The following is a 12592-nucleotide window of genomic DNA, read 5'->3' on the forward strand; positions in this document are numbered from 1 at the left end:
CGTGCCAGAGCCATAAAAAAAAGTGGGTTAAATAGTAGTTTTAAGGTGAGACAAGGATTTTTTCTTTTACAATAGCAGTACTCGTGTTAGCTAAGCGATTACAAGCGTCAGATGCATCAAAGGCGTCAAGAGAGGCAGCACGTGCTAGGGCAATCAATTGTAGCCCGCGTCTCGATCGCTCAACGTTATCGGAGCGCACAGCTCTTGAACAATGAAATTAATATCCAATATTATAAATGAAATAAAATCTATCAAATGCTCATTCAAATTTATAGCGATTAAAAAGTGTGACGGAGTTTCTTGCCAGTTCTTCTTGACCGCTCTAAGCCCTTGACTTGGGAACTGGTAGTAAATGTAAATTTATAATCAATTTATTTCTTGTCTGACGTTCATAAGTATAATTGTTTACCTATATAAATAAAGTTATTTTGGGTTTGAGTTTGTATTTATGCAAACTTTTTTAGTGCGGCTTTATAATGCGCAACATACTCGTATATTTTTGTTTGTCTACAGCACGTACATATAAATATATATGGACTTTTAAAATATCGTTGCTTAGAAACAGTATAATACCATTTAATATCCGCTTCCGAGACAATGTAGGTGACAATTTAAGTGAACATATCGGATTCACATCGTAATGTCGGGAAGCTAAAGAATGGCAAAGATAAGAGCTTTAGCACATTCTACCTCTAATGTTAGAAAACATTTATAGAACTATATCAAAAGATACTGTTGATGTTTATCTCCATGACGTCATACAGCTGAATGTTTAGTTTGAATATGTTCTGATTAGTCCTGCCTTGCGATTCTGTAACTCACTTTTCGAACTCTCACAGCAGTTTTCGTAGCGGTGGTCGCGTTCAAATCAGTCGTAAAATGACAGATGAAATAATCGCAAGGCAGATCTCTATTTCTACTACTCAACTACTTGCATGAGTAGACTAATAGCGCATTTGGCTTGGATATTTCCCTTAACGTATCGAATTTCATGTGGTAAGAAAACTGTGTTAGAAATTAAAACATATTATTATCGGCGTAGACCAAACCTAGATGACTTTATAGATATAGCAGGAAAAGGCTGACAGAATATTGGCAAATGAAGGGTTTTTAAGTATGATTCACTGGCACTTACATTTAATTTTAAATATATTTGGAAGCTACCATTCTACAGGAACTGAACTACGAAGGGTACTGCCAATGCCTGTGTGAGCCCCTGTTAAATTTTAGATTGTAAAAGGTCTTGTAAAGGATCTTGAGAACCTTAATACAATTAATTATGCGGATTTGCATTGTCCCTTCCCGACAATCTTGAATGTTCACGTATCCCAATGGCGAATTGATTTATTACACGGTTTTGTAACTATATACCCGTGCCCATATACATAAAAAGTGATTTGTTATTCATATAAATTGACGTTAAATATAAATGTCGTAAATAGTATCAGTCGTAGATTAGACAAATAACAGCTGTCAAATTACCCAAGTTATAGTAAAAACAAAATTAGTAAATGTGGGTAAGTTTAGTTTGTAGCTAAATATAACATTTTTAATCTTCACTGATAAATGAAACAAGAAGCGTTGCAAATTAGCCTTTTAATATGACATAAAATATTGATGTTTATGCGCGTTAACGAGCGTATAAAGAGCTTTCCATTATAATGTCAAGATTTATCTCTTAAGACTTTGACGTTGATGTAAATTCCAAAGCAATATCTGTTTATCGTTCGTAAAATGGTCCCGGTTTTCATTACTGTTCATACCCACATATAAACATAATTAAAATGCTTACCTTGGCAAGACCTTGGTATAGATTAATATTACTAAGAATATTTCGATCGATTTATTTTAATTAAAGTATCATGAATCTTCCAAATTGTATAATTTAATTCCAAAGTCGTTTTGCCATAGGGGCGTATTTAGATAAATAATGAAAGAAACATTTTTAATTTCAGCGCCTGAAAGTAAGAACGCTCTAGAGCCGGTGGCGAGGTGAGATAAGACAACAAAGCTTTATCTCCCCGGCTGTAGGCGCGCAGAGCCCAAACTCAGAAACATAATATGTTGCGGCCTCGCCTTGGCTTGCTCTTATCTATCAACAAAATACCTGAAGCCGGTATCTCCAGCAAAGACATTGCTGTAGATGTTTTCTTTAAGGCCAATGATAAGCTTTTGTTATTTTCAGTTTAATGAGATTATTTTCGGTAATTACTGTTTGCTTGTTTTCCCCTTATCTAATATAAATTGGTTATGAATAAACTTAAAATATCAAGTGCCTAATAAAATTAGAACACTTCCTTTGATATTCAAGTACATAAACATTACCATAGTTGTATAGATGTATTATCATTAAGATTATCGGTAACTAGAATCGTTTTAATAATATTTTTGTAGCCTACGTACCCAACTCCATGTATTCGTGCATAAATAAAATATCTGTCAAGAGATTTCTACAGAGACGATTTATTGAAAGAAATTTCCACGCAGTGTAGCGTTCTCAAAGCGTCGCGGCACAGCCTCATCCGGTTCAATACAGTGTGTCCGATAAATAATATAGCGAGCATTGAATACTGAGTGACAATTGCCTTGGTCAATTTATCCCGATCGCCCTTGAATCGAATAAATTGCGGACAATTTTTGGGATCGTGGCTTGCTCTCAAAGAGATTCGTAGTATTGGGTTTTTGTTCTGTGGTATACAAGTAAATGTTGCAAATTTTGAAAGCTGCAATATATTCCTATTTTTATTTTATACCTTTTATTTTTCACTAAAACATTAATTAAAATCGATATTTTATAATACTCATCAATATCTTATTTACTGTCCTTAATTTCTCTAAGAATCCCTCCACCGTATGCGACAAGATATTCGCAATTGTTCCAGGTGCCTCGTACTCCGAATTATCTGCGTTATTCGCCAATGTTTCGGGTTTTATCTAACTATGAAGATATTGATATTTTCCACCTTACCAAAGAGGATGTGAGATAATATTTGAAGAAGGGGGAATACCTTGACTTTGTTTAGCACTAATAATTAAGTTTTTTCTTGAAAAGTTTAAGTATTAATAGTCGTTTGTTTAAGGTTTAATATCAGTTTTCTTTTTATCTATTAATGTACTTATATTTTCTGTTTCATAGATTTTGTTTACCAATTTAATCACTTTTGGCGTATTTTCTACAATATGTTTTCTTTTATAATATGGATATGTGTTAGCTGTAAGATTACTAATAAATAAATAAATAAGTTTCTAGGTTTAATGGATTACATTTATCAATTACGTTAATCTTAGTAGCTTACAAAAATTTCATTTTTTATACATACATAAATTTACATGAAATTTTAGTAGCTATCGTAATATTATATCAGAGGTTACTGAAATTTTATGACGTGGCTCGATGTACCTATCTCACGTAATAGCAATATCGCACAAATTGCTAGATAACGTTATTTATACTTGGTAACACACGGTTTAAGCTGAAATTCTGGTTATCACAATTATGTAATTAGAAATTCTTTAATATCAATAATTTTATAATTATTATGAACAAGCAGAATTAGCGTAACATTATGTATATCTATTATCTATGGTATCATAACATCTTACCAATATATCTTTTAATTATAGTACATTTTCAGGTAAGCCTGTTCTAATCAAGGGACGTAAGGATGCTCGGAACCTTATTATGTAATTTAGTTAGAGACTTCTTTGAATACATGTAATTCTTCATTAAATAATACTGGGTTTTAGTACTTTGTTAATTATGAGGTGTTATTACCTAGTTGACTGTTGATCAGTTTTTTTTCCTTTTTTAGAAACTTTAAATTTTGTTGCTTACTCATATATGTACTTTTTTTGTTATAACTCAGTATGACTTTGCTGTGGAATGGAAGCCTGGTTATCCATATCACAGGTTCTTGAAATCCAGTCTCCCAATACCTTCTTAATTGTAATCGTACTGTTAGTTTCAAATATTATGTGGGAGAAAATAAAGCCATTGGATGGTTTTATTATAATCTGTAGAAGTTCTGTGCGAAGACGATGTTACTCAAAATTTCTAAATTTCTGGTGTCGCACAGGAAAAGAAAGACTGGGACTGCATCTTATATTTCAGTTGACAAGGATCTGGACACCCTAAAATTGGGACAGTGAAAGGAAGAAGCGATAGTGAATAATACGACCAGTAGGTACACAGCCTTTGATCATGTTGGAAAGATATTTTTTTTACTATTTCTCAATTCGTTTTTTTAAGCGAGAATCTTACGTTACTGACAATTCATAGATGTTATCAGTCTTTTAAGTAAATTTAAATTCATATTATATAATAATTCGTGCATTAAAATTATTAAATATCGCACATTTCGTTCAATAATATACAATAAAGAAAAATATCCCTTTATACGCAACATTCCATTCGAAGAAAATGTTTTTTCATTCTCTAATGGATTGGTGTTTGGGAATATTTGTCGAAAAACTTTATCAGATACAAACATTTACATAATAAAAGAAAGGGGTGAAAAGTCTCGACCCTAATGTTCCTGAAGCATATTCTTATTATACTGTTTAGATTTATTGGTTAATATTTTTGATATATACTTTATACTTGTAAAGTTTTTTTAAAATAAAAAATGCACTTCATAAGTACTTATAAAGTGCATTTTATTTATGTACAGCCTCCTGTTCTATATAAAAAAATAGTTTCATTATTACTTTGGATTTTCGTAACTTTTCATTCTTGTCTATTTACAAATAATATGGTCGGTTTTCCTCTGACAGAAATAAACTATAGAGAAACTTGTCGATATAAAAGCTTTGTACTTAAGTAAAAAATAATGAAATGGATACTTCCATTTCATTATTTTGCAACAATTACTCTTATACTACAACCACGTTTACTAATACATATATGACAGAGCATTGCACCTTAATTAATTTGTTTATAAATCATAGAAAGTGTACATATAAATGTAAAACAAAATTCAATGAAACTTTTCTGAAATTTTATGTATATTTCATAGAACAACCGATGTCATCAATATCTGCGTATAAGACATTGTAGTGAAACCGCTAAGGGGAAAACTATTTGACAGTTTTACAAATACTCGGCACAAACGAAGAAGTCACGAACTGTTACATTGTAGCCTGAAGAAGTATTTTAAAAATACCATTGATGTGGTAAAAGATCGAGTAACATATTTCACTAATTAATCTTCAAAGCAAATATTTTTTATCTATATTCGATTTTCAAGAAACATTCTATAAACTGCTTTTAGTTTAGTTTTAGTAGCATAGTAAAATAGTGAAAGTACGAACAAATCTAATTTATTCAACACTACAAATACGACTAATACACATTTTTTTTTCAGAATTTTTTTTTCTTACGCATCTGTTTATAGTATAAAACCTGAAGGACCAAAACGGAAATGGGACCTATTGTATTCATTAAACTTGACGGACAAGTATCAAATAGAATTAGGGACACGATTATAATCAAAGTAAATCTTTGTATAACTTAATCAAAAGTATTATACTTACAAACTCCATACTTTCTGCTTCGGTGCAGAATAATAAGGAGATACAAGATTGTCTTGTTTCGGAGCATTGAATAACTTCTTATTAAATACAGAACCAATAGCTTGGTATTTATCAAGCAATGAGTATTTCTTATTGCCTTATCTCTTCTAGTTTGTCGTTTCAGTTGAGATAGTTTTGGAATGAAAGGAAATTGAATTTTTCTGAAGACTATTTAATTTAGAACGTAGTTATAACTTTCTATGCTATAAATGAATATATAAAGCTAGAAGACAAATCAGTTTTGATATTAGTGTTTAGAAGTGATATTTAAATGTTTGTCACCACACATTTTAAAACCCATTTCAAATTATTGATAAGTAACTATACAATCTTTCCTAATTGTTTTGGCTTTAAAAATCCAAATTAAACATTAATTATTTCAGAAACCAAATGCTCTGGTGACGTACCATGTCAACAAACGTCAAGTTTTACTAGGTGTTACTTATAATCAGAAAAACGAAATATTAAATAATTATTATATAATTTAAATGAAATAATTTTATATTTAAACCAAAAACAGAGTCCGACGATATTATATTACAAGACAGTGAAATGATTAGTTAGAGAAAAAATACTATGTCTAGAATTTTTTAGCGTGGTACGTCATCATCGATTCGATTAATCTACAGATCGTTTTGTAAATTGTAACCTATAAAAAATCAATATATTTAACTATGGATTTTTGTTCAATTCATAACCATTCAAAGCGATGTTGTATACAGATTACTCTTAATAACACTTTTTCATACTGTTAAAGAATCAATCATATTTTTCAAATCAGTATCTATTACAAGTTTGTGTATATATTATAATTTGAACGATGTTATAAGTGACTGAAAACATTGTAATAAAAGCTAACTTACCCTAAACCCCGTATAAAAGTTCAAAGTCTTTCTTCCTGCTCAGCTAAAATATCAGAGCTATTTACTTTGCAAAAGTTTTGTCGTTTCTGTGTGATAACTATCTACATTCTACATCCATTGTGCACTTCGCAGAAAATAGAACTTTGTCGAAATGACATACAAGTACTCAATTCATAAACGCTTGAAGAGTTTAGGAACATTTTTATTCGAAAGAACAATGTAAAAGTCAATTACTAAAAAAACATTTTTTACAAGTTTGTATAAATTATTTAGTTAAATAATAAGCGTTTAAAGAATTAGCTGTTAGCTTAATATTAATTAATGATTGAGGATTGTTTTAACTTATTTTATATAATAATTTTTTAATCTTTAATATTTTTTAATATATATTTTTTAGCACAACAACAAGATTTAATGGTAAATAACCAAAATACCTTTACTCAAAATCATAACCATAATCCAACCAAAATAGACATTTGGCTGTGATGTCGACGTTAAAACATCTATTGGGAACATTATTTGAATAGGGAAACCTGAAGTGTAAAGGCCCACGCGTGAAAGATAAAATAATCGTTAGTTTGAGCAAACCTATAGAATATATAAACATTAAAAGACCCGTGAGAACCCTTTAACTGATTTTGATAAAGGATTAATTGATAGAGGACGGCTAATTATAAATAATTGTCTATGAAATAAGGCAGGATAGAACCAAAAAGTTTTCTCTTAGATGAAGCAAAGTTTTAAAACATTTTAGCTAGGGTCGTGCGGTTTAATTAGTGAATTTTACATTAGTTCTATAAAAGTTTAGGTTTGATTAAAACTTCGCGAGGAGATAAGATACAGCATCTAATATATTTAAATAAGATTACGTAGAGTAAACTAGTACTTGAATACACAATTTATTATTAGGTATGGTTGCTTCGCAGATCTAATCTAGTGTCCGTATCAAATCAAAATATCAAAAAACACAATAATATTTCATTAATATATACCATAACTTTTCACTACTGTCGATTAATTACTGAATAAAGGCAAGCATGCATGGTAAATGTCCGGAAAGTGGATGAAGCGAGAAAGGTATGTCAGGACCGTAGCAAGTGGAGATCCGTGGTCTCTGCTTACCGCTTCGGAAAAAAGGCGTGAATATAAACATAAATAAATGAAATTTCAACATTTGAATTTCGTCATTCCTAATCTTAAACTTTTATTTCGTTGATATTTTGCTCGCATCAAACTAGAAATTCTAATTTTATATCACAGACAATAAATTATTAGAACAAGGAAAAAAGAAATTTTCCGAAAGAAGTCTTGAATGTTTAAACAAGACACCGGCAGGCTTATTACGACATAAAAACCTCCATCTGCGGGCATATCTATTTACCCTTCTTAAAACTTGACTTAAAACATCCGAAAGGGATAATACATTTTTACATACATTTTGATATTTTATATTCCATTATTATGGTTACGTCATTAGTTAATATACGATTAGTTCATTTAAATTAGAAATTTTAAATTTTAAGAGTTTTTGTTTGATAGGATTCCATACTCCATACTTTTTACAGCATTTGAAAATGTTAATTAGATCGCTACCTATTCTTTGTAACTACGTAGTAGCTAACATAAAAGATACTATAATACAATTCTAGATTACAAAGCAAGACGCTTGTTACATATAAAATACATTCGATATAAATACAGCGATACACAAATCAACACAGAAATCAAGAAGAAAAGTAATGAAACCATTTTGCTAATAATGATTATACTGAAGGACCTTGTCTTGACAGCAATAATTGCTTTGCGATTTCGATTGTCAGGATCGGTAATAACGGTGCGGAACATCGATACGCCTATCACTGGCTCTTTGTTCAATAAATTTTACTTTACCTTCCTCTAAAAGGTGTCTCTAAGAGCTTAAAGGTTCTTTCATTACGTTCATTTACTGAAGGTTCTTTTTTTAAAGATTTATTGGTGGGGTAAAAATATTTTTTAGTATATCAACTAATTGATTTTGTTTAATATTACCTGTCGCATGTCAGTACAGTCCACCAAATATTCTCGAAACATAGCGTACGGTAATACATAAGCATAACATTACCACTTATATTTGCGTCCAATTGAGACTCGTAATTTAATAAAAATATAGATTGCCGTCTTGTTAAGTTTTTTAAACATATTTATTAGATCTCCGGTCTTATTGCACGGTTTTTATTTCTTTATTTGTTTACGCAAGTATTACATTTACATAAATCCTCTTTATCTGAAATACACGGATAAAAACATCGAGTTATGTAAATAAAGTAATAAATTTGCGTTTATATACACTTTCATTTAAATTTATATCAAATTATCTCATATGACATTGATCTAATAGCGGTTAACGATCGCCGCCCAATAAGCACTTTGTATACCCACTTTCAATACATTACCGCCCTAATACGATCATAAAACAAAAGAACGTTAAACAGTATCTAAAGAGAACTGAGATAATCCTATTGAGGCTATTTGAGATATGGCAATGACCAATAAGAAATTGGACGATCGCTATGCGAAAAACTTCTACCTTATCACTCTCAACATACGTACGTATATTTGATCTCCGTAGGTCTAAAATATTTATCATTTCAAGAACTAAAAGAAAGCTAAAACCCTTATTATGCACTTATATAGGCAGATATTCTCACGATAGTCCATCCATAAAAGGCTGTTCTTACCTTTAAGTTATATGTGGGCATTGTTTTACGGAATATTGTTTTTAATTTATATATAAAAATATATGAATATAACACCAATTTTTACGTATTGAAACAATGGCCACTCTAACATTATTTAATCCCTTAAATTTGTACTATCAATTTAAATTTAATGTTTCAACAACTCGGTGTTTCACGACAGAACGTTCGTTATGAAATTTCTTGCCGCTTTTATGGAACCAGCTGCTTTTCGTATGTATGTATTGTGGACTCAATTTCGGCACTTATACGCTAATTTGGTCCGTTATGCGTAGCTATTTTAGGTATTTCCGACTTCAAGGGCGTTCCACATCCTTAAAGGTCGGCAACTTACTACTGTAAATTCCCGGGAGCCAATAACTAGGTTACTCATTCGTTTGCCCCCTGTGTCATAATAAATCTATAGAAACTGGTTGTCGAAGCCGACAACTAAAAGTTGTTATTGATATATGTAGATACGTTCTTTAACACTACATAAAATTCTTGTTCAGCAGCCTAAAATATTTATATAAAACGTAATTTGGCAGCAAACCCCATCTAACGAGTAAGTATATCAATGACTCGAAATCGTGACAAAACTTTAAAGGACTCATTAGTCCTAAAACAACATTAACTGGTGGATTATTCAAACAAAGACCGACACTGAATGAAAAGTGGAATCAGTGCGCAGTTTCATCATATTAAACATTCCTAAAGTTCGTGGGTCCCGTTCGTGATGAGGAAAGAAAGACATTAAATGAATTCGGAAAGTACACTTTAATCACTAGTCTTTTAGCATCCTTTGTGAGGACTTTTTTAATTTACCCGTCGACGCTCTTAAATTGATGACACTTTTAGGCGTTTGTGATTTTTAGGTGTATTAGGCGGTACAGTGCTTTGTAAGTTATAGGAAACTATATTTTGAATTAGCTTTTTATTGACAATGCTATGAAAATGATAACATCCCGGTCGACTTAAACGAAACCAGTCCTCGAGTTTACAACTTTTTGATACAACTTGAAGTGACTCTTCCTTAAGTAGGAGTTTGGCTTAACTCAATTAGTTAATTCATTGCAAGTATGCTAATATAAACGTAATATAAGATTGAATATTAAACGTGAAACGTATCCAAAAGAACATAAAAAGCTATGTTTTTAGTACGCAGTTTATTATGTACTTACAGTAAGTAGTGTTATATTGATTTAACGGTCAGACTAATAATTTTTGAATAATACACTAATAATGGAAATGGAATTAAATTAAGTATGATTTAATCATGTAAATTATAGAAAATTGTTCACTGACTACCCTTAGCGGTTGGGGTCAATTGGAATTTATAATATTTCCAATTATCATCATTAATATTTTAAATTACTTTGAAATGTTAATTATATATCTATCTATATAAAAATTCAAACAAGAAAATACAGGAAAATATGGTACATTAATTAGTGTTATTATGAACAAAATTTATGTCTTCAGATGTCATTACTTCGAAATGGGAGTTCACGCCGTACCAAACAAAAAGAAAACTACTTTATATTTCTAAACCTATTTAGATACTGCTACCACTTATTTAGACGTAAAAGGTTTTTTATATATATTTGTATAATGTCAATGGAGACATTAGGCCTACTCTGATATGAAAGTTTTGTTCTAACCTAACCCAGAATACATAACTCGCAAAATATTAAATATTAAATATATTTTATACGCCTGATTAAAAGATTATTGAGTCTGTTCATACTGATCTTCTTTTCTTTAGTTGTAGTCAACAGCATTCTAAGTAATATTTGTAAGATGTAACAATTTGTTACGTCAATGTAAGAGAACAATAAAAATATTTATCACGCGAGCTGTTGAAATGGTTCCCACTCCATCATTTCAGCCATCTTCGTTTTTCATGCAAACGTTTATTTAATTTCATTGTTTTGTTATTTTACGAAGAGTTCTTGTTTGTGTTGTAGCAGGCTTCGCCCCTTTAGAGATACGCTTATTGTTCTTGGCAGATTTATTGTATTACTTGAATTTGAGATCAATTATAAAATAAACCCATTGTTAGAAAATTTATTATAATAAGTCAATTGTATTGTGTATATGAAATCTATTTCGAGACAATAATGTCTTTGATATACAAATAATGTTCTTGTTCTTTACTATAAAGCAAGTATAATATTACGGTAATTAAACTTGTTTGTTAATAAATGTAATCATAACAGTTTTAAATGATGAATAAAGTTTTTTATTACGATAATTTTAAATATTTTAATTCTTCTTACTAAACCGTTAAACAAATTAAAACGGAAAACATCAACGCGCAGAAATATAATTATAAAGCTTATTTCGCTAGAGGTGATTCATCTCGTAGCAATTTAATTGATTATCTGTACCTTAGAACTAAACGCGATGTTTTCACTTTCTCCTTTCGCTTTAATTACAGATCTAATTCTTGTTTTATCACGCGAAACGTAATGAAAAATAATTACCAGTGATATAAACCAACAAAAATGTGTTGTTACCTCGTATCTATTTCAAATAATAAATTAAAATATAATGTTATTTATGACGCACATTATTTATTAGGCAGTTATTTCGGAACTGTTAGCAAATGTAAATTTAGATCATTCTCTTTTTTAATTTGACGTTCATAAGTATACATAGTTACCAATATGAATGAATAAATTTTAATTTGCTTTCTTTCGATATGATGGCATTGTTAATCTAGAAAACTTCAACAAGAAGTCCACAGCAGTATATATCTATCTCTTAAGTTTTTAATGTTCAGATAACTGATATCGTATCGTAATCGTATGGTAATAATTTTTAAATAAATACGTTGTGTTTATACTTAACCCCTATAGGCAGTTCCTTTATTATTTATTCCATATTCAGTTCCAGTTTAACTAATCATAGCGCGGTGTACGTAAATAAGCATTAAGTATACTATTGGTATAAATAATAAGATGGTATGATTAAAAACTAGGCCTGAAAATCTGTTTATCAGCTTAAATAAACAAACCACATTATAAGTAATTAGAAGTAATATTTGCGAAAATTATGTTTTAAAACAATCTTGCGAATAGTGGATATTCTATTCGTAAGAAGAAAAATAAGGATATCTCAAAGGTAAATTTATCAAAAGAGCCGGTTACTATCGAGTTAATGAGCCGACATTATGGCGATAATGTCCCTACTTGCTACGGAGTGCACGGAAAAAATTGCGGGCTGGTATTTAAGGATTTAGTTGAAAAATCTTTTGAAATAAAGAGTGTAACAGCTGAAGTAGTTTTTACATTTATTTTCTTAGCTTGGAGCTAATAGGAACATTTCTTGCATGGTTGTAGTTTTGGTATTAAGAGCCAAAAACTACAAAAATCAAACAAAAAAGTAGTGAAAAATTACATTCTAGGATTGTTATGTACAATGAGGCACAAACAATAGATT

Source organism: Pieris napi, chromosome 5, assembly GCF_905475465.1.
Source record: "Pieris napi chromosome 5, ilPieNapi1.2, whole genome shotgun sequence".
Classification (NCBI taxonomy): Eukaryota; Metazoa; Arthropoda; class Insecta; order Lepidoptera; family Pieridae; genus Pieris; species Pieris napi.